The 25,328-nt window shown below is 37.3% G+C and overlaps 1 protein-coding gene across 4 annotated transcripts in view; it reads right to left on the reverse strand.

The window, feature by feature from the left end:
* Window positions 1-25,328, reverse strand: part of EPHA6 (EPH receptor A6) — a 960,796-nt gene that overhangs the window by 215,706 nt on the left and 719,762 nt on the right. The window lies entirely within an intron of this gene.

The raw sequence follows: 25,328 nt of genomic DNA on the forward strand, positions 1-25,328 counted from the left end.
TGGTAGGAGAATTTAGATGAACATAAATTAAACACTTAAGAACTTAATAAATTCCCAGAAATGCTATATTTGTTAAGTAACAACAGTGGGGGCTGGAAGGCTTCCTGGAGGGGATGAAACTTATGCTAGACCTTGAGAGATGAGCAGGATTTAGGTATTTAGAGAAGCAGGGACATTCAAGACAGGGTGCATAAAAGGAGTAAGGGAAGTGAAGAAAAACATTCAAAGTTCCAGAAACAGTAGAGAGAATGATATGGACACAGGGCAGCAAGGAGACAGGAAGAGTTATTGTGGATAAAAAGTAATGGGTTTTCTCAGTGCAATGCAATACATTCAACAAACTTCGAAATTCTAGACTTTTAATTTTTCTAGAGCTGATTACCTGCATTTCCTTAAGAACATGATGATTGATTCCCAATTTATTAATATATAAAGTGAGAATAATAAAATCTTTCATAATCCTATAACCTCTCATTCCCATAAGGATATTGGGAAGATCAAAAGTGACAATTTATATCAAAGTGCTTACAAACTGTAAAGTACTATTCATACAATGTTTTAAGTTATCAAAATCTTTGGAAGGATGAAAGAAATTAAAATTAAAATATCTTCAGTTGGTCTATTAGCACTTATGGCCAACTGTAAGACACAATGTAAGTTTAAGCATAGAATATTGAATTAGATTTTGCAGTACAATAGATTTCAATTATCCTTTTCTTTTGACAATTTATCACAGTCAACTAAATGCTGACTATGCATGAATAAAAACTACCTTTTCGTGTAGGTACTAAGAATTTTTAGGCAAAATAAATAACAAGGTGGGAGGGGAACAAGGCATAACTTTGCTTCCAAAAAATTATGTGTACACATGTCCATTAGAAATAGAAATCAGTCTAACAAGATAATTTACTCTGTATATGTTAAACAAACAAGCAAAGAAGCAAGCAAACAAAAACCACTGAAAATTCAGTGCATATGATATTGGAGTTTTATAAATCTTGCATAAATTTGGCAACAAACACAAGAATAATCTTTTTTTTTCTTAATGATGCTCTCAACCTGTTGGAGGATGAATTTCCTTACTTCACTGAAAACAAGAAGTTGTAGTTTTTCAGTTCTGCTTGTAATAATGCAATGATTTAGGTAATACCATGTCAAAGCTGTTCGGTGACCAATGCAAACTCTGATAATGTCACAGCCTAGAATCAAGACTCTGAGGGGTGATTATCAGAAGATGGTATCTGCACTAAGTTATTCCTTTAATGACTGTTGTATTATTATTACTAAGATTTTTCCTTTTCTTAAACAACTAAAGTAGGTTTGTGAAAGTAAAAGATTTTCTCTTATGCATAAAAGTGCCAATTGATAGGAACTTTCAACATATTTCTATTGAGGCCCTGAACCTTAAGAGAAGTGGGTACATGTGTTTACACTAATGTCCAATACATCTAGGCCTATTAAGATACTTGAAATTCATTCTCACATCACTCTGGTTTGTTCTAATGAATATCCAGAACAAAACAAATATTTTTTCCTTATTTTTTCTTTTACTTTGTCTTAATAAATCTGATAGTATGGATAAAAATTCAGCAATATTTTAAAAACCCTCACCCTCCATGAGCCCATAATCCATATGATTTTTTCTGTTCACATTTCATAGAAATTCAAATAAACTTCTGAATGTCACAAAAATAATGAGAACTCTGTTGGTATTTTACCAAGATAGACAAAGTGGTAATTTTCTTTGGTTTTCTGTTGTCTGAAATTCATGTATCTTATTAACACCAGGCAGGTGTTTTCTTCATGTCCAGCTTTGCATGATCAATCTGTTTTCACACTTATTTCAGTGGTACTAAATACGGTTGCCTCAATTAAAGATCTGAGACTCTTAGTGTATTCTTTAGGCAAAGTCCAAAAAGCTCAGTAACAGAATATATTAAAACTGTTATCTACAGTAGGCTTGAATGAATCAGACATATCAGGCAGAAAGGAAAAAAATATTTTAAATTAAATGCATAGTTTCAGATTTTGCTAAAAACTGATTATGTGACTGACATTGTAGGAAGAGGAGAGGCCCTGTATAGAACCGTAAGTGATAGGAATTATTCCTCAATAAGATCTGTGAACATTTACATATACTGGTTAGTACATAATTAACTCATCAACTATAGGAATACTGTATTAATTACCTTTTTTTTCTTTTCCAATATATAGTTGTAATCATCACTACAAAGGTAGGTCTTACATAGTGTTATCCTGTGTCAGGTCTAAGAAATTACTATATATTTTATTCTTCCCAATAAACCTTTGAGGTAGGTACTAGTATTATCCCAATTTGTTGGCGAGAAAATTGAGGCATGTAAGCTAAGTAATATACCTAACAGGGATACAACTAGAAAGTGGTAGTGTTGTCATTTGAACCTAGGCTGTCTGGCTTCAGAGTCCATGCTTGTAACCATTATTCTCTGCTGTCTGAGCTGTTTATCATCATTAATATTTTCCTGTGTTGGTATATTCAATTCCCAGTTGGTAGCAATGCTGTCTTCAAACCAACTATTGTAATAGTGTTCAAATGCATGAACTGGACATGAATAGATGGTTGGAATGATAAAACTAATATCCTAGGAGTGCTTCCCTATTAAATGGAAATGCAGACCCTGCTCAAATATATGTTAGATGGTCTAGAAAAATCACTACAGTCTAGTTTCCAAAGAAAAAACAAAATTATATATAGGATAATTGATCTTCTGCCACTGACAGCACATGCACTAGCTAACAACCACATCTATCTCCCTGGATGTTGGTAAAACATTCCTGGACAAGCAATTTTGTTGTATGTTATACAGGGTCATATTAAAGCATCAATTAGTATTGGGATTTTCATATAAGGTCTATATAATTGAACTAAATCTGTGAGGGAAGGATACAGGCAGTGAGGGACAATCTGTCTTGGAGGACCACTGTATCAGGATCACTTTGATGCTTCCCAAAAGTTTACTTCCCATGTTCTGAGATTCTGGTACTTCCTCCGTATCCAACCACTAGAGAGCACTGAAGCAAAGATCCATGCTCTCTATGGTTTTTCTCACACCTCTTGGGTGTGATGAAATGTTTCATTGCTCATCCTTGCTGTTTCCCTCAGACAGGAGTGCTCTCCCACAGGTTGTCTCCCTTCCTCTCCCGTCTCTACTCTCCTCAGTTCTTCTCTATGTGTATGGCTCCTTATTAGTGATAAAAGCTGAGCTTCAATATCCCTCTTTCAGAAAATTTTCCTTGACCAACCCATCTAATTTAGTTTCCCAGCACCAATGGGCCCTTTTAACTGCAAAAAGAAAAACAAAATAGCAGCCTCTGAGATTTGGGAGTTGGCCCAGCTTTCAGAGCTATGCTATTTTATTCCCCTATTGGAAATAGTACCAACTTCAGGCTACTTTGAGACCATGATAAAATGAGACAAAGTAGGGTCACTTAATAATTTTGTCTAAGTACAGACAAAGGCAAGGTCACTATGCCACCCTAAAATACCAGAAATCCTGTCTCTTGTCTAAAATGAGTGCAACTTTTAAGAAACCAATTATAGCTTTATTCTCATATCTTTCCTTCCCTTCCTATAGCTAAGATTCATTAATATACTATGGTGCAAGTCCTAAGATTAAGGCCCAATATTATTGGCTTCTGTGATAGCTGAGGGCATCTGAAAGGGGCATACATAGCCCTACAGGAAACATTCTTCCCTACTCTGCTCCTATAAATAAGGTTTCCTAGCCAAAGAACCTGCCTGATCAAATAGATCAGGTCAAGTTATTCCTCATCACTGAGAAGTAAGTTTCAGTTCCATGCCAGCCTGTGGAGCTATTCAAACAAGCCAATCACATCCTCTTGAGTATCAATGAGTACCCTGCCCTCTTGATATTACCAAACCTGCATCCCATACTCATGGTTGTTCACTTTTTTTCCCAAATGCAACCCCTATGTGGCTCAGCATGGTGTGTGGTATCTCCCTCCTCTGGGCTGTAAGTGTATGTGATTAATAAATATGCATCAATCTCATCTGTCCAATGTAGGGTCTGTGTGTTTGGCTGTCTCCATAGGTATCTCTTGAGGTATGAAATTCTTCCCTCACCAACAGGGTAAAGAGGAAGCAATTAAAACAGATATCTAGGGGATGAGATAAGATGGCAGAATAGGTGGTCACCCAGTTGTATTACTCCACAAAAAAAATAATTCTGCACCCATTCATGATCAAAAATTTATTTGTGGGAGCCCTTGGATTGGGGTATGAGGTTGTGAAACCCCAGTGGAGCCCAACATCTAGGATTATTGTTTTGAGAGTACAGACCTGCACCTAGGTAGCAGACCCAGTAATTGTGGACCCAGCTTCAGACCCATAAATAACCCCATTTTCCAAAGGGTTTAGTTACAGCTCTGTTTGTCCTTGAGCCTGCTTCCAAAAGCATCCACCAAAGGGCTGGGAGGAATCATGCACATTAGTGCTTCACAGATAGACCCATCTGCTTCTTGCCATCAGTTTTGTCTGTGAACCCAAAAGCTATCCTGTAATAGCTTTTGGCTCCAGCCCCCTTTAGCTGTAACTCTAGCCTAGTACTTCTCACACAGGGACCTAGAGAGAGACTCACTCATCTATACCACCAGGACAGGCTTGCAGCCTCTGTCCCACAGCAGATCATGAAGGGGCCCTATCTCAGCTCTAGCCCCTCTCTTCCATAGCCTGGGAGGAATCCCATCCATAATAAGAACTGCTAGTAGACTCATCCATCTGTGCCACTAAAGACTGTCAGCCTCCATCCCACAGCAGGTCCTGAAGGGGCCCTGAATCTTGATTGTAGCCCTGCTTAGCTGCAGCCTGGGAATAATCCCAGTGGCACAGGATGACTAGCCCATCAATGCTAATGGGCTTGACAACCTCCATCCCATAAGAGATCCTGAAGGGACCCTTTCTAGGCACCAGCCCTTCTGTCACAGCCCTGAAGTTATTCCACCATGCAAGGAACTGCTAGAGACGCACTTGGACAGTCTTGCTGGCCTTCATCCCATAGAAGACCATAACTGGGCCCTGAATCTCAGCTCTAGCCCCTCTCAGATGCAGTCTATGAGCAATCCTGACCACATAGGGATCTGTTGGGGTTCTCACCCCCCACTGCCACTGGGTCAGGCTTGCCAACATCAGTTCCACAGCAGATTTAAAAATAGCCCTGAAGATTGGTTTCAGTCCCTCCCAGCTGTGGTCTTGAAGCAATTCTGCCCAGCTGGAATCCCACCAGAAGACATGCCTGTCTGTTTCCCTGACAGGTTTTGCCAACCTCCGTTCCACAGTGGATCCTCAAATGGCACTGGATTTAGGTCCAGACCCCTTTTGTCTTCACACTGAGAGAAGCTTGGCCTGCTTGGGCACTCACAAGAAGGCATGTCCCACAGTGCCCATTCAGGCTGAATCCCTCACCTCTGTCCCATTGTGGATCTTTAAATGGCCCTATAAATTGGCCCCCACCTTTTTAAACTGCAGTCTGAAAGCAGGCTTGCTCACCCAGAAAACCACTGTCTACATACCTATTTGTGACCCCAGAGATAGGGCTAATGATCTCAGCCTTGGTTGTATATCCTGAAAGAATCTTATGTCTCAGTTTAAGCCCATCTCAGCCACCAACTTGTATAGTATGGCCAGGACAGGTACTCATTTAGTTATCCAATGGGAGTCCTGCCAGAGACCCAGTGGAAGCCATATCCATCACTGCATGTGGAAAAAGACCTGCAATCTGTGAATCCTGAAGCAGACCTTCATCATCCCAGATCCAGACCCAAAGATCAAGGTCCTGGAGACAGTTCAGTCTGCCTAGAAACCAAATGGGACCCACACCAACTAGAGCCTCTGGTAACAACCCTGCCAACTGCAGTTTCCACTGTAGACCCAGTATAAAGCACAAGACCTGCATCCAGTGCCACTCAATCATGAGCCCAGAGGTAATCTCATCAACCTTCAGACCTATTAGAAGAAAATTTTAATTTGTCAAATCTATTCTATAAAGAGTGAAAGAGGAGTTAGCTCCTTCAAATGCAGACAGAAATGCAAGCCTACATGAATAACAAAGAAGGAATCAAACATGGCACCATCAAAATAACTAAGGATTTACTAACCAATCCCACCAAAAAAGAGACGTGCAAATTACTGGAAAAAGGATTCAAAATGCTCATCTTCCAGAAGCTCAAAGAAATTCGACAAATACAGACAGACAACTAAAAGAAATAAGGAAAACAATGCATGAATGAAATGAGAAGTTTGATAAAATATAGAAACTGCGGAAAAGAACCAAACAGAAATCTTAGTGCTGAAGGATACAATGGCAGAATTGAAAAACTCAATAGTTTGAATAGCTGATGCAATCATGCAAAAAAATTAGAAATTGTGAATTTGAAGAAAGATTATTTGAAATTAGCTAATTAGAGGAATTAAAAAAAGATCAAAAAAGAGTGAAGAAAGTGTAGGGACATATGGGACACCATCAAATGTACAAATATAAAATTTATGAGAGTATCCAAAGGAGAAGAGAGACAAAGAGATAGAAAGCTTATTTAAAGAAATACTGTTTGAAAAAATCCCAAATCTTGGGAGGGATATGAACATACAGATTCAGGAACCTCAAAGGACCCCAAGAAAGATAAACTCAATAGAGATAAACTCAAAATTCTTGCTGCCTTAAATCTCATTTGTTTCTGATTTTAACATTATAATCAAATTAAAGCCAAAAACAAAGAAGCTTTATGGCAGCACAAGAGAAGAAACTTATCACATAAAAATGATATCCCATAGGACTATACATGACTTCTCAACAGAAACCTTGCAAGCCAGGAGGGAGTGGCATGACATATTGAAAGTGCTAAAAAATAAGTTAACAAAACATACTACACCCAGCAATACAGTCCTTCAGAAATGAAAAATGAGATCAAGACATTCTAAAACAAACAAAAGCTGAGGAAATCCATCATCATGGGACTGGCCTTACAAGAAATGCTTAGGGGAATTCTTTGAGTTGAAATAAAGGGAAAATAAGTAAAATATAAAAACACATGAACGTATAAAGCTTACTAGTAAAGGTAAACATATACTCAAATTGAGAATATACTAAAACTGTAAAGGGGTTATGTAAATCACTCATTAATATAATAGTTAAAAGACAAATGTATTTAAACAATTATAGCTATAAACAATGGGTTAGCATACACAATATAAGTAGATATAAAGTATTGCATCAATAGCATAAAATGCGTGAGGGAGGAGAAATATAAGCATAGAGTCTTTGTATGCAATTGTAGTTAAGGTATTTTCAGCTTAAATTAGAATACTTTAACTATAATATGTTTTATGTAAGCCTCATGATAACTATAAGGAAAAACCTCTGGCAGATATACAAAATATGAAGAGAAAGGAATCAAAGCATATTACTACAAAAATACACAAATCACAAAGAAAGACCATAAGATTGGAAGAAAGACACAAAATAACTACAAAAGTCAGTAAAAAATTAATAAAATGCCTATAGTAAGCCCATATCTATCCATAATAATTTTAAATGTAAAGAGATTATAGTCTACAGTTAAAAGAATGTCTAGATTAAAAAACAAGATGCAACAATATTTTGCCTCCAAAAATCTTATTTTAGCTTTAGGGAGACACATAGACTAACAGCAAAGGTATGGAATAAGAGGCAGATGGTAACCAATAGATCATGGGAGTGATTACGCTTGTATTAGATTAGATCAATACAGAGTGAGAGTGATTATGCTTATATAATTGTTATATTAGAATGACCTCCTTTTAGTCAAAATTGGGAAAAAGAGAAAAAGCAGGTCATTATATAATAACAAAAGGGTCAGTTCATTAAAAAGATAAGCATTTAGAATATACATGCATCTAACATTGGAGCACCTAAATACATAAAGCAAACATTAATAAATCTGAAGAGATAGACTATAATACAGTAATAGTATGGGACTTAAATACTGCACTTTCAACGATGGATAGTTCATTCAGACAAGAAATCAGTAGAGAAAGAATGGACTTCAACAATGCTTTACCCCAAATGGACCTAACAGGTATATACAGAACATTTCATCCAACAGCACCATTATACACATTTTTCTCAAGTGCACACAGAACATTCTACAGGATAGATAATAGGGCACAAAATAATTCTTAATAAATTTAAGAAGGCTGAAATCATATCAAGTATATTTTCTGACCATAATGGAATTAAACTAGAAATTAATAAAGGAGAAATTCTGGAAAATTCACAAATATATGGAGATTAAACATCACACTCCTGTACAGCCAATGGATCAAGGAAGAAATTAAAAATGAAAGTTAAAAATATCCTCAGACAAATGAAAATGAAAATACAACATACTAAACTTATGGGATGCACCAAAGGCAGTTCTAAGAGGGAAGTTTATAGCAATAAATGCCTGCATTACAAAAGAGAAAAGTTCTTAAGTAAGCAACTTAATGTTATCTCAAGAAACTGAAAAAGGAAGAACAAACGGAGCATGAAGTTAGCAGAAGGAAGGAAATAATACAGATCAGAATAGAAGTAAATAGAGATTAGAAAGAATACAAAAGATCAACTAAATAAGTTTTCTTTTGAAAAGATAAGGAAAATTGACAAACCCTTTGCCAGACCAGACCAACTAAGAAAAAAAGAGGTAAGACTCAAATAGATCACAAATGAAAGAGGAGATATTCCAACAGATACCACAGAAGCACAAAGGATCATAAGTGAATATTATGAACAACTTTATGCTTATAAATTGGATAATTTAGAAGAAATTGATAAATTCCTAGAAACATGGAATCTACCAGGACAAAGTTAAGAAAAATAAAAGAAAATTTGAACAAACCAAGAATAAAACTGAATCAATGCTAAAAAATCTCCCATCAAAGAAAAGGCCAGACTTTATTACTTCACAATTTTATCTAACATGTAAATAAGAAATAAATACCAATCTTTTATAAATCTCCCCTTGAAGAAGAGAGGATACTTCTAAACTCATTTTACAAGGCCAGAATTACCCTGATACTGAAGCCAGACAAGAACAATATAAAAAAACAAAACTACAAGCCTATATCCTTGATGAAGGTAGATGCAAAAACACTCAACAAAATACCAGCAAATCAGATTCAACAGCACGTAAAAATAGTCAGTCACCATGGTCAAGTCAAATTTATCCCTGGGATGCAAAGATGGCTCAACTTACCAAAACCAATAAATATGACACACCATATTAACTGAATAATAAAGAAACAGAAATCATCATCATCTCAATAGATACAGAAAAAGCGTTTGACAAAATTCAGCATCCTTTCCACTACAGAAACTTTTGATCTTGGAGCAACAATTAACACTTCCCAACTGGGCATGGTGGCTCATGCCTGTAATCCTAGCTAATTGAGAGGCTGAGGTGGGAGGATCACTTGAGGAAAGGATGTTGAGACCAGACTGAGCAACATAGTAAGACCATCTTAAAAACAAAAAATAACTGGGTGTAGTGGCAAAGGTAGTCCCAGCTACTCAGAAGGCTGAGGTGGGAGGGTCACTTGAGCCCAGGAGTTTGAGGCTGCAGTGGGCTATGATCATGTCACTGCACTCCAGACCAGGTAACAGAGCAAAACCTTGTCTTTTTTTTTTAAAAAAAAGGCTCCCCAGAAGACAGTTTGGTAGTCACTATCCTACACTTTCGCAGATCATATCGACAATTTCAGCTTTCAACTCCTTGTATCCAGGGGCATGAGACCTAAACTCATATCACCCAACCCTCTGAATTTGGGTGCACTGTCATGCCCCATGGGGGAACATGAGTACAAGCCTACCCAACCTAATTCCGCCACCACAGGGCCACAGCTTGCCATCTGGAAGCCTGAATATTGGTTTGCTATGTCCCCATCCAAATCTCATCTTGAATTGTAGTTCCCATAATCCCCATGTGTCATGGGAGGGACCCAGTGGGAGGTAATTGAATAATGGGGGTGACTTCCTCCATGCTGTTCTCATGATAGTGAGTAAGTTCTCATGAGATCTGATAGTTTTACAAGAGGCTTCCCTTTTGGCTTGGTTCTCATTATTCTCTGTCCTGCTGCCTTGCGAAGAAGGACATATTTCCTTCCTCTTCCACCGTAATTGTAAGTTTCCTGAGGCCTCCCAAGTCATGCTGAACTGTGAGTCAATTAAACCACTTTCCTTTATGAATTACCCAGTCTCAGGTATGTCTTTATTAGCAGCAAGATAATGAACTAATACAAGTGGCTTTTATACAAGATGCACACATATAAATGTAAAGACACAAGAAACATGAAAAAGCAAAGAAATATGACACCTCCAAAGGATCACAATAATTCTCTAGCAACAAATTCCAACAAAAAAGAAATTTATAAAATCAGAGAAAAATAATGATATTAAAGAAGCTCAATGAGATAAAATAGAACACAGATAAGTAATACAAAGAAATCAGAAAAACAATTCAGGATATGAAAAAGAAATTTACCAAAGAGATAGATATTATAAAAAAAGAAACAAGCAGAAATCCTGGAACTAAAAAAGCCATTGAATGAAATAAAAAGATACATTCAAAAGGTTCAAGAATAGACTAGATCAAGAAGAAGAATTTTAGAACTTGAATATAGGTCTTTTGACAAAAACCAGTCTGACAAAAATAAAGATAAAACAATAAAAAATAATAAACAAAGCCTATGTGACATATGGGACACCATATAGTGACCAAATACTCAAATTTTCAATGTTCCAGAAGGTGAAGACAATACTGAAGGGAGAGAAAACTATGTAATGAAATAATAACTTAATCCCAAGTTTAGCAAGAGATTTAGACATCCAGACATGGGAGGGTTAGAGATCCCCAAATAGATGTAATGAAAAGGGTCTTCTCCAAGGCACATTATAGTCAAGTCTTCTCCAAGGCACATTATAGTCAAACTGTCAAAAGTCAAAGCAAAGAAGAAATTCTGAAAACAGCAAAAGAAAAGTGTCCAGTCACTTATAAGGGAAATCCCATCATAATAACAGCAGATTTCCAGCAGAAGACTTACAGGCCTGAAGAGAGTAGGATGATATATTCAAAGTTCTGAAACATAAAACTAGCAGCCAAAGATGCCATACCTAGCAAAGTTATCCTTCATAAATGAAGATGAAATACATTGTTTTCTCAGAGAAAGAAAAGCACAGGGAATTAATTACTATTACACGGGCCCTAGAAGCAATACTTAAGGAAGGTCTACACCTGGAAATAAAAGGATGATATCTACCATCAGAAAAACACATGAACGTATAAAACCCACTGACAGAAGAGAAAGGTCTCAATTATTACCACTATGGCTGGGTGCAGTGGCTCACGCCTGTAATCCCAGCACTTTGGGAGGCTGAGGCAGGTGAGTCACGAGGTCAGGAGATCGAGACCATCCTGGCTAACACGGTGAAACCCCATCTCTACTAAGAACACACAACATTACCCGGGCGTGGTGGCGGGTGCCTGTAGTCCCAGCTACTCGGGAGGCTGAGGCAGGAGAATGGCATGAACCTGGGAGGCAGAGCTTGCAGTAAGCCAAGATCATACCACTGCACTCCAGCCTGGGCAACACAGCAAGACTCTGTCTCAAAAAAAAAAAAAAAATGCATCTAAACTGGAAAAAAGGAAATCAGATTGTCTCTTTTTGCATATGATATAATCTTATATCCAAAAATACCCCAACCAAGATTTCATCAAAAACTCTTAGATCAGATAAATAAATTAATAAAATTACAGGATACAAAATCAACATATAAAAATCAGCAGTGTTTCTATACACCAATAATAAACTACCTGAAAAAAATCAACAAGGAAATGTAATTTCAAAAGCTAAAATGTATAAAATAAAATATCTAGGTATAAATTTAATCAAGGAGATAAAAGATCTCTATGAGGAAAATCATAAAACACTGACGAATGAAATTTAGGAAGACAAAAACAAATGAAAAGACATCCCATGCTCATGGATTGTAATGATTAATATTGTTAAAATGACTGTACTACCCAAAGCAATCTACAGATTCAATGCAATTACTATCAAAATGTCATTTGCCACAGAAATAGAAAAAACAGCTTTACAATTCGTGTGGAATTAAAGAAGAACTCAAATAGCCAAAGCAATCCTGAGCAAAAGAATAAAGCTGAAGGCATCGTGCTACCTGACTTCAAAAGATATAACACTATTTTAAGCCAAATATTATAGTATTGCTATAAAAACAGACAGACCAATGGAACAGAATAGAGAATGCAGAAATACATACACATATTTACAGCTGACGGAGTTTTGACAGATGTGCCAAGAACATACATTGGGGAAAAGATACCCTCTTCAATAAACAAGGCTGTAAAAATTGGATATCCATATGCAGAAGAAAGAAATTAGACCCCTATCCCTCACCATATACAAAAGTCAACTCTAGAGATATTAAAGATTTAAATGCAGGACCCAAAGCTATAAAGCTAATAGAAGAAAACATAGGGAACACACTTCAGGATCCTGGTCTATGCAAAGTTTGTATGGCTTAGTACTTAAAAGCATAGGCATCAGAAAGAAAAGTAGACAAATGGTACTATTTAAAATAAAAAGCTCTGCACAGCAAAGGAAACAATCAACACAGTGAAGAGAAAACCTGTTGAATGGGAGAAAATATCTGAAAATTATTTACTTGACATGGGACCTATAGCCAGAATATACAAGGAACTCAAACAACCCAAAAAACAAAACAAAACAAACAAAACAACAAATAATTTCATTAAAGAGTGGGCAAAGGATATGCATAAACATTTTGCAAAGAAGACATACAAATGGCCAACAGCTATCAGAAAAATTGCTCAATGTCACTAATTATCAGGAAAATGCAAATTGGAACCCCCAAAGAGATATCATCTTACTTCTGTTAGAATGGTTTTTATTATAAATATGAAAAGAATAGGTGTTGGTGAGGATGCAGAAAAACGGTTACACTTATACACTGTTGATGGGAATATAAATTAGTATAGCCACTATGGAAAACAGTATGGAGGATCTCTCAAAAAGAAAAAAAAAGGCAAACAAACAAAACCACGTGATCCAGCAATCACACTACTCGATATTTATCCTAAGGAAAAAAAATCAATATGTCTAAAGATAACTGAATCGCCATGTTTATTGCAGCACTATTTACAATAGACACTTCTCAAAAGAAGACATACAAATGGCAGCAGATACGTGAATAAAAAATGCTCATTATAACTAATTATCAGGAAAATGCAATTTACAACCACAAGGAGATGTTACCTGATATAATGGCCATTGTCAAAAACACAAAAGATAACAAATGTTCATGAGAGCGTGGAGAAAGGGAAAACCTTGTGCACTGTTGGCAGGAATGTACATGAATACAGCAATTATGGAAAATGATATGGAGGTTCCTCAAGACAAATAGAATTACTATATGATCCATCAATCCTACTTCTGGGTATATAGCCAAAGAAATAGAAATCAATATGCTGATGAGCTATCTGCACTCCAATGTTCACTGTAGCATTATTCACAATAGCCAAGATATGGAAGCAACCTAGGTGTCTATTATTGGATGAATGGATCAATAAAACGTGGTGTATATACACACATTGGAGTACTATTCTCCTTAAGAAAAGGGAAATTGTTACTTGTGCAACAGGGATGGAATGGAGGACATTATGGAAAGTGAAATAAGCCAGAAATAGTAAGACAAATAGCACGTGATCTCCGATGTGGAATTTAAAAATATTGAACTCATAGAAGAAGAGAGGAGAATGGTGGTTACCAGATTCAGTGTGGGGTGGGGGAGGGGGAGTGGGGAAAGGGAAGATGCTGATCAAAGTATATAAAATTTCAGTTAGACAGTAGAAATAAGCTTTAATGATCTTATTGCCCAGAATGGTAACTGTAATAAATAATAATGATTGTGTATTTTTAAATTGCTGAGAGTAGATTTTAAATGTTTTCACCATAAAAATAAGTATGTGAAGTAACAAATTTTTAATTAGTTTGATTTAATTATTCTACAATATGCACATCTATTACAACATCACACTGCATCCCATTAATATATACAATTATTGTCAATTAAAAATAACATTTATGAAAAAGAAAAAAAAAAAACACCAGACATCTAATCATAGAATTGCCTTTGCTTTCTGATAGCATTCAATCTAGAGCAAACCCCTGCTTCCTTAGTCCCTCTCCCAAATCACCCATCAAAAGCCTAAATTCTATAACTGGTTCTTTCTAACACCCTCTTACTGACACACACTATAGTTCTTCCTAGGGTGTATTTTCTCCTGCTTCAATAAGTGATAAACCCAATTTGTTCAACTGTAGTGTGTTCCTAGTGGACTCTGGCTTGAGAGTATTAATATACTTACTGCACAGCACTTTTTGGCTATTTGAAATTATCTTTGAATATCATTTTGAACTTGTCTATTTATTTATTAACTATCTTCACATTTCAACACTTCCCCCGATCCCATCATGTCTACTATAATCTAAGTCATGAAGACATGACTAACCATGAAGACCATCTAACCATGAAGGCATGGTTTGTTTTGCCTTGATTGTCTCTATTTTCTGTTGTTTCCACAGCGCCTAGTACATAATAAACGTCTTTTTAATATTTGTTGCATGGATGAAATAAATGAAGGAGGGGGGAAAACAACTCCAGACCCAAAGCTGGGATATTTTAGGATAGATGTAGAAGTCAAGAAATTTTCCAATATGTTAACATTTTAAAAAATTGCATAGTATATTTGCATTCCTGTCTTCAGTTTCATCTTTTTTATTTAACTGCACAAAATTCATTTTCCTATCGTGTAAAGGCAACAGAAAAAATATCTTAAAATGTCATATAAAGGAGTTATAAAAGAAGAGACATAGAGGAAAAAAACATACAACATTAGATTTTTAATTCAGTTCTAGACGGACATGTATTAGTCTCTTGAAGTCTTAAAGTAAATTCCATTATTATTAATGTTATCTGGATAGTCACCCATCCGACTGTATTCAGTGCTTGTCATTCAAGGATGAAATGCCAGTATTCTCATGATGAATTCTGTCTGATTTCTTCCTGATATATAGCATACCTTCTACATATGAAAATGAATATTTTAAAGAAAACTTACAAGTTTCAAACATCAGCTGAATTGATATTTTAATGCTTCTGATTCAACTTCACAGAAAGGTTCAAAATTATGCAATATTTCTCAAGCTTAACAAGGCTGGTTAGTAGGAGGAGTAGACTAATGCATTCATCAGGACACGATCTTAGAAGTTAGGGCTTCTATTTCTGGTGTCACCCCTAACTGTTTTGTGGCATTAGAGGAAGTTGCTTTACATTTTCTTGCATTAGTATCATTGTTTGTTGGTTAAATACCTACCACCTATCTACTTCTTGAGAGATACAGATTAATGTGTAAATATTTGCAAAGCTATGTGAGTCTTAGAAAAGTTCCATGCAACCACTAAGTCTTTTAAAATTATACCGATACCATAGAGAACATGTTAAATATGCCACCCTGAATATCCTTCATTGCTAGGTCTCTAAGGTCTAGGCCAGGAAGCAGGATTTCTTTAAGACCTGAGAATGAGGTGGTTTTTTTTTTTTTTTTTTTTTTTAACTTTCTTATCATACAGTGGTTAAGGATTTCTTTAGTGAGTGAGTTAAGAAAAAACATCATTTTTTTCAAATCACACATATTTCAAACATTAGATAGCTTATTTTTCTTTTTGAACAAGTTTTTATTCTTTTCCACTAAAGCATGCCTCTAAATATAGCACTGTCCTCAAGGAAATTAAATTTTTCTCTTCACCTGAAATCATGAAGTCCAGTACATTACTCACTTATTGAATACTGTTATTCATAGAGTTTCAACTTTTCAAACTCACTGATACATCTATCCCTAGAATGTTTTTGTGATCTAGTGTATCAGTCTCCACCAGATGGCCTCTCATACCACCTGGTTTCTTCCCTTGAGGTACATTGAAAGAGCTTTGCTTTAGGATAAAAAACATTTGCATTTCAAAACTAGCTCTGCTTAATGCACTATTGAAATTGATTTTCCATTTCTTCCATCAGAATAGTCCTGTTAGAAATCAAATGTAATAAAATAATTTTTTGTGACCCTGGGAAACTTACTCAATGTCTTCGAATCTCAGTTTCCTTTATCTATAAAATATGACTATCTGATTAACAGAATGATAGGAAGTAAAGGCACATAAAACACCCAGCACTGTCTCTGGCAGCTTATGTTATTGCTACCACCCACTTTCACTTGCCCTTTGGCCACACACACCCTGCAATTGAAACCTAAAACAAATTCAACCATCTGCTAGTCATTCCTCCCACAATCAGGCTACTGAGCACTTTAGAGAATTGGATAGCAGTGTTATTAGTAATGTATGGTTCTGTTCTCAGCTATATTCTATTTTCAATCTACATACTATCTCAGGTTCATGTCTTTCATCACCACCAACTATTGTCTTTAGGCTGTGATATCCCAAATCTACATTTGTAGCTCAGACTTCTTCCTTGAATCCTGGAAGTCTTGTAAGGACCATCTCATTGTCATCTGCTGTATTAGTCTGCTCAGGCTGCCATAACAAAATACCACAGACCAGGTGGTTTAAACAACAGACGTTTATTTTCTCAAGGTTCTGAAGATTGGGAAGTGCAAGATGGAGGTGCTGGCCAGTTCGATTCCTGATAAGAGCTCTCTTCCTGGCTGGTAGGCAGCTGCCTTCTCACTGTGTCCTCACATGGCCTTTCCTAGGTGCATGAGTGTGGAGAGAGAGGGATCTCTCTCTTCCTCTTCTATGAGGCTAACAATCCTATCATCAGATTAGGATCATACCCTTACGATATCAGTTAACTTTAATTACTTCCTCAAAATCCTATCTCCAAACATAGTCAGACTGTAAGTTAGAGCTTCAAAATATGAATTCTGGGGGGACACAATTCAGTCCAGAGAATCTCCTAAAACCCATTTTTCCTTCTTTATCCCTTAATTCATTATGGAGCTGTGGTTGGTTGGATAATGGCTTCCCCTAAGATGTCTACGTTGTAATCCACTAAATCTGTGAATATGTTACCATGTTTAGCAAAAAAGACTTCACAGATGTATTAATAATCCTGAAATATGAAGATTATCATTAATTATCCAAGTAAGCTCAGTGTAATCACAAGGGTACATATGAAAGGGAGGCAAGAAACACAGAGAAGGAGGTGGGAGGAGGAAAATAGAGGTGAGAGAGTCAGAGGGAAATTCGAAGATACTATACTGCTGACATCAAAGACAGAGAAGGGCCATGAGCCAAGGAATGAAGGCCATGTTTAGAGGCTGGAAAAGAGGAGGAAACGGATTCTTGCCTGAGAACTTTGGAAGATATCAGTTCTGCCAACACCCTGATTTTAGCCAGTGAGTCTGATTTTGGATTTCTGACTTTGAGAAATGCAAAATAATAAATTGTGTGTTTTTTAAGGCCACTAACTTGTGGTAATTCATGGATGGCATAGGGCTTGGTGCAGAGTAAATTCTCAATATTAGTTTCCATTTTAGGCTGAATTATATCATTCTTTTAAGCACAATTTCTCAACACCCTCTGAAGCTCTCTTTTGCATTCTTCTGTTAACAGCATTTCTCCTGGCTGTAATTTTCTGTTCATTTTTCTCTCCCAGTGCATGTGAAATTTTGAAATTTTATTTTTTATCTAATTGCTATGTAATAATTGTACAAATTTATGGGGCATAGTGTGATGTTTATATATATATATACATACAGTATAGTGATCAAATCAGGGTAATTGGCATATGCACCATTCTCAACTTATTCCTCCTGTGTAACTGTAATATTGTACCCATTAACCAACCTCACCCCCTACCCGACTCCCACCCCCACTCTCCCCAGTCCCTGGTAACCACTATTCTAAGCTCTATTTCTAAGAGATCAACTTTTTTAATTCCACATATGAGTGAGATCATGTGGTATGTGTCCTTCTGTGCTTAGCTTATTTCACTTAACATAGTGTCCTCTAGATTCATCAGTGTCACAAATGACAGGACTTCCTTCTTTCTATGGCTGAATAGTATTCTATTGTGTATATATACCACATCACATTTAAAAAAATCCATTTATCTGTTGGTGGACTCTTAGCTTGATTCAGTATCTTGGTTGTTGTGAATAGTGAATAAACTATTGTGAATACTGCTGTAATAAACATGAGAGCGCAGATATCTCTTTGACATACTGAATTCATTTCCTTTGGATATATACCCAGTGGTGGGATTGATGGATCATATGGTAGTGGTATTTTTCATTTTTTGAGGAACTTCCACACTGTCGTCTACCGTGGCTGCACTGATTTACATTCCTACCAACATACACTGTGAAATTTTTGAGGACAAGGATTTTGTCTTCTTTTTAATTCCCTAGTGTTCACAATATTGAACACCATGGGTAGACAATGTTACTTAATGAAAATACGTAACATTAGTAAAATATGGATTGATTGGAAATATGTCCTCATGATAGACACCTGCATTGGTATTTAACTCTCTATGTGAAAGTACACACTAAACATTTTCAATAGTTAATTGAGAAGGCAACCATGGGAGAATATAATTCACCCCAGTATGGAAGAATGTCTGCACTAGCAAAAAAAAGACATTTTGGAATTTAGTCAGGAAATAAAAATAATCAGTATTGGGCCGGATGCGGCAGCTCACATCTGTAAACTCAGCACTCTCGGAGGCCGAGGTGGGCAGATCACCTCAAGTCAGGAGTTTGAAACCAGCCTGGCCAACGTGGTGAAACCCCTTCTCTACTAAAAACACAAAAATTAGCTGGGTGTGGTGGTGCAATGACTGTAATCCCAGCTACTCCAGAGGCTGAGACAGGAGACTCTCTTGAACCCGGAGGCAGAGGTTGCAGTGAGCTAAGATAGTGCCACTGCATTCTAGCCTGGGTGACAGAATGAGACTCTGCCTCAAAACAATAATAATAATCAGTATTTGCATTGGAGGGCTTGTGTTTAGATAGCCACGTCTAAGAGGAGCTAGTGGACTGTCAGAGGTACTGTTCAAAATGCTTTAAAAAAATTAGAGAAAAAGCATCTTTCCAAAAATATTCAAATAATTATTTTGATTTAAAAAAAGAGTGTCCTGAATTACTATTTATTATAAAATGATACAATGCTAGTCCTTAACAGCAACAAATACTTTGCATAGCTTTAATATACTAAAAGTTTACAAATAAAACTATATTATTAGATCATTTTATCTTAAATGAAAAATACTCATAGATAATTACTAATACCGCTGTAAATTAAACCATGATTGAGAATTGTTGACATTTTAATGTGATCTTATTTATTCTCCAAGGACCATAACAGGCAGATGTCCTACTAGAAAAATAAATATGAAAAAGTTTGTTTTGATGCTAAAGCTCCATTGTCACTAATGTAAACCTTATTATTTTAGGTAAAATCTCAATTTGTTTGTCACAAGATATTCATCATACTTAAAAAAAGTTTATGCTTCATTATTTTATTTATTAAGAATATTGTGTTTCACCTAGTCCTAGATTGCAATGTATATCTTGAACTATTATTATATATCCTTCTAGGAAGGAAATAATTCCACAAATTAAACTAAAAGTGCTGGCAACTATAAGAAGCAATCCAAATTCAACGATGTTAAATGAAAAAAAAATATGTTAGGACTAATGAAATATGTGCTGGGCATTTTTGTTAGGTTGGATATATCATTGAACACAATCGTTTCAACACTTCTTTTGGTTTTGTTTCTATAAGAACAATGAGAGTGCTTATTGTTCATTACTATAATTGATTAAAATTTTAACAAATTTTAAGTTGTAAAAATGTTATACCATAATGACTCATATGGCATTCAATGCTAAAAGCAGGTTTATAGGGCTAGCAAGATGGCCTAATAGGAACAGCTCTGGTCTGCAGCTCCCAGCAAGATCAACACAGAAGGTAGGTGATTTCTGCATTTCCAGCTGAGGTACCCAACTCATCTAATTGGGACTGGTTAGACAGTGGGTACAGCCCACAGAGGGCGAGTTGAAGCAGGGTGGGGTGTTGCCTCACCAGGGAAGTGCAAGGGGTCGAGGAACCCCCTCCTCTAGCCAAGGGAAGCTGTGAGGGACTGTGATGTGAGGAACAGTGCATTGTGTCCCAGACACTACACTTTTCCCACAGTCTTCGCAACCCGCAGAACAGGAGATTCCCTTGGGTGCCTATACCACCAGGGCCCTGGATTTCAAGCACAAAATTGGGCTGCTGTCTGGGCAGACACCGAGCTAGCTGCAGAAGTTTTTTTTTTCATACCCCAGTGGCACCTAGAATGCCAGTGACACAGAACCATTCACTCCCCTGGAAAGGGGGCTGAAGCCATGGAGCCAAGTGGTCTAGCTCAGTGGATCCCACCCCCACAGAGCCCAGAAAGCTAAGATCCACTGGCTTGAAATTCTCACTGCCAGGACAGCAGTCTGATGCTCCAGCTTGGTGGGGGGAGGGGCTTCCACCATTACTAAGGCTTGAGTAGGAGGTTTTACCCTCACAATGTAAACAAAGCTGCTGGGAAGTACAAACTGGGCGGAGCCCACCACAACTCCACAAAGCTGCTGTAGCCAGACTGCCTCTCAATATTCCTCTTCTCTGGGCAGGGCATCTCTGAAAGAAAGGAAGCAGCCCCAGTCAGGGGCTTATAGATAAAAGTCCCCGTCTCCCTGGGACAGAGCACCTCGGGGAAGGGGCAGCTGTGGGTGCAGCTTCAGCAGACTTAAACATCCCTGCCTGCTGGCTCTGAAGAGAGCAGTGGATCTCCTAACACAGAGCTCAAGCTTTGCTAAGGGACAGACTGCCTCCTGAAGTGGGTCCCTGACCCCTGTACCTCCTGACTGGGATACACCTCCCAGGAGGGGTCAACAGACACCTCATATAACAGAGCTCCAGCTGGCATCTGGTAGGTGCCCCTCTGGGATGAAGCTTCCAGAGGAAGGAACAGGCAGCAATCTTTACTGTTCTGCAGCCTCCGCTGGTGATACCTAGGCAAACAGGGTCTGAGTGGACCTCCAGCAAACTCCAGCAGACCTGCAGCAGAGGGGTCTGACTGCTAGAAGGAAAACTAACAAACAGAAAGGAGTAGCATCAACATCAACAAAAAGGATGTCCACACAGAAATCCCATCCTAAGGTCACCAACATCAAAGATCAAAGGTAGATAAATCCATGATGAGGAAAAACCAGCACAAAAAGGCTGAAAATTCTAAAAACTAGAATGAGTCTTCTATCCAAAGGATCACAACTCCTCACAAGCAAGGAAACAAAACTGGATGCAGAATAAGTTTGACAAATAGGCAGAAGCAGGCTTCAGAAGGTGGGTAATTACAAACTTCTCCGAGCTAAAGGAGCATGTTCTAACCCAATGTAAGGAAGCTAAGAACCTTGAAAAAAGGTTAGAGGAATTGCCAACTAGAATAACCAGTTAAGAGAAGAACATAAATGACCTGATGGAGCTGAAAAACATAGCACAAGAAGTTCATGAAGTGTACACAAGTATCAATAGCTGAATTGATCAAGTGGAAGAAAAGATATCAGAGATTAAAGATCAATTTAATGAAATAAAGCATGAAGACAAGATTAGAGAAAAAATAATGAAAAGAAATGAACAAAGCCTCCAAGAAATATGAGACTATGTGAAAAGACCAAACCTATGTTTAATTTGTGTACCTGAAAGTGATGGGGAGAATGGAACCAAGCTCAAAAACACTCTTCAGGGTATTATCCAGGAGAACTTCCCCAACCTAGTAAGACAGGACAAAATTCAAATTCAGGAAATACAAAAAACCACAAAGATGCTCCTTGAGAAGAGCAACCCCAAGACACACAGTCGTCAGATTCACTAAGGTTGAAATGAAGGAAAAAATGTTAAGGGCAGCCAGAGAGAAAGGTTGGGCTACCCACAAAGGGAAGCCCATCAGACTAACAGCTGATCTCTCTGCAGAAACCCTACAAGCCAGAAGAGAGCAAGGGCCAATATTCAACATTCTTAAATAAATGAATTTTTGATGAAGAATTTCATATCCAGCCAAACTAAGCTTCATAAGCAAAGGTGAAATAAAATCCTTTACAGACAAGCAAATGCTGAGAGATTTTGTCACCACCAGGCCTGCCTTACAAGAGCTCCTGAAGGAAGCACTAAACATGCAATGGAACAACCGGTACCAGCCACTGCAAAAACATACCAAATTGTAAAGACCATTGACACTATGAAGAAACTGCATCAACTAATGGACAAAATAACCAGCTAGCATCATAATGACAGGATCAAATTCACACATAGCAATATTACCCTTAAATGTAAATGGTCTAAATGCCCCAATTAAAAGACACAGACAGGCAAACAGAAAAAAGAATCAAGACCCATCAGTGTGCTGTATTCAGGAGACCCATCTCATGTGCAAAGACACACATAGGCTCAAAGTAAAGGGATGAAGAATATTTACCAAGCAAATGGAGAAAAAAAAAAAAGCCATGGGCCAGGGATGCAATCCTCGTCTCTGATTAAACAGACTTTAAAGCAACAAAAATCAAAAAAGACAAAGCAGGGCATTAAATAATGATAAAGGGATCAATGCAATAAGAAGAGCTAACTATCCTAAATATATATGCACCCAATACAGAGGCACGCAGGTTCATAAAACAAGTTCTTAGAGACCTATGAAGAGACTTAGACTCCCACACAATAATAGAGGGAGATTTAACACTCCACTGTCAATGTTAGACAAATCAATTAGACAGAAAATTAACAAGGATATTCAGGACTTGAACTCAGCTCTGGAACAAGTGGACCTAATAGACATCTATAGAACTCTCCACCCCAAATCAACAGAATATACATTCTTCTCAGCACCACATCGCACTTACTCTAAAATTGACCACATAATTGGAAGTAAAACACTCCTCAGCAAATGCAAAAAATGGAAATTATAACAGTCTCTCAGACCACAGTGCAATCAAATTAGAACTCAAGATTAAGAAACTCACACAAAACTGCTCAACTACATGGAAACTGAACAACCTGCTCCTGGATGACTACTGGGTAAATAATGAATTAAGGCAGAAATAAATAAGTTCTTTGAAACAAATGAGAACAAAGATACAACGTACCAGAATCTCTGGTACACAGCTAAAGCAGTGTTTAGAGGGAAATTTATAGCACTAAATGCCCACAGGAGAAAGCAGGAAAGATCTAAAATTGACACCCTAACATCACAATTAAAAGAACTTGAGAAGCAAGAGCAAACAAATTCAAAAGCTAGCAGAAGACAAGAAATAACTAAGATCAGAGCAGAACTGAAGGAGACAGAGACACAAAAAACACTTCAAAAAAAAATCAGTGAATCCAGGGGACAGTTTTTTGAAATGATTAACAAAATAGACCACTAGCCAGACTAATAAAGAAGAAAAGAGAGAAGAATCAAATAGACACACACAAAAAATGATAAAGTAGATATCACCATTGAGCCCACAGAATACAAACTACCATCAGAGAATACTATAAATGCCTCTACACCAATAAACTAGAAAATCTAGAAGAAATGGATAAATTCCTGGACACCTACACCCTCCCAAGGCTAAACCAGGAAGAAGTCGAATCCCTGAATACATCAATAACAAGTTCTGAAATTCAGGCAGTAATTAATAGCCTATCAACCAAAAAAAGCCCAGGACCAGACAGATTCACAGCCAAATTCTACCAGAGGTACAAAGAGGAACTGGTACCATTCCTTCTGAAGCTATTCCAAACAGCAGAAAAAGAGGGACTCCTCCATAAGTCATTTTATGAGGCCAGCATCATCCTGATATCCAAACCTGGCAGAGACGCAACCAAAAGAGAAAATTTCAGGCCAATATCCCTGACAAACATCGATGCAAAAATCCTCAATAAAATACTGGCAAAATAATCTGCCAGCATATCAAAAAGCTTATCTACCATGATTAAGTCAGCTTCATCCCTGGGATGCAAGGCTGGTTCAATATATGCAAATCAAAAATGTAATCCATCACATAAACAGAATCAATGACAAAAACCACATGAATATCTTAATAGATGCAGAAAAGGCCTTCGATAAAATTCGACACTCCTTCATGCTAAAAACTCTCAATAAACTAGGTATTGATGGAACATATCTCAAAATAATAAGAGGTATTTATGACAAACCCACAGCCAATATCATACTGAATGGGCAAAAGCTAGAAGCACTCCCATTGATAACTGGTACAAGACAAGTATGCCCTCTCTCACCACTCCTATTCAACATAGTATTGGAAGTTCTGGCCAGGGCATTCAGGCAAGAGAAAAAAATAAAGGGTATTCAATAGGAAGAGAGGAAGTCAAACTGTCTCTGTTTGCAGATGACACGATTGTATATTTAGAAAACCCCATCATCTCAGCTCAAAATCTCCTTAAGATGGTAAGCAACTTCAGCAAAGTCCCAGGATACAAAATCAATGTGCAAAAATCACAAGCATTCCTCTACACCAATAATAGACAAACAGAGAGTGAAATCACGAGTGAACTTCCACTCGCATGACTACAAAGGAAATAAAATACCTAGGAATAAAACTTACAAGGGATGTGAAGGACTTCTTCAAGGAGAACTACAAACCACTGCTCAAGGAAATAAGAGAGGACATAAACAAATGGAAAAACATTCCATGCCCATGAATAGGAAGAATCAATATCCTGAAAATGGCCATACTGCCCAAAATAATTTATAGATTCAATGTTATCCCCATCAAGCTACCACTGACTTTCTTCACAGAAGTAGAAACAGCTACGTGGAACTAAAAAAGAGCCCATATAGCCAAGACAACCCTAACCAAAAAGAACAAAGCTGGAGGCATCATGCTACCTGACTTCAAACTATACTACAAGGCTACAGTAACCAAAACAGCATGGTACTGGTACCAAAACAGATATATAGACCAATGGAAGAGAACAGAGGCCTCAGAACTAACTCCACCCATCTCAACCATCTGTTCTTTGACAAACCTTACAAAAACAAGCAATGGGGAAAGGATTTCCTATTTAATAAATGGTGTTGGGAAAACTGGCTAGCCATATGCAGAAAACTGAAACTGGACCCCTTCCTTACACTTTATACAAAAATTAATTCAAGATGGACTAAAGACTTAAA

Source organism: Hylobates moloch, unplaced genomic scaffold (genome assembly GCF_009828535.3).
Source record: "Hylobates moloch isolate HMO894 unplaced genomic scaffold, HMol_V3 SCAFFOLD_4, whole genome shotgun sequence".
NCBI classification, from domain to species: Eukaryota; Metazoa; Chordata; class Mammalia; order Primates; family Hylobatidae; genus Hylobates; species Hylobates moloch.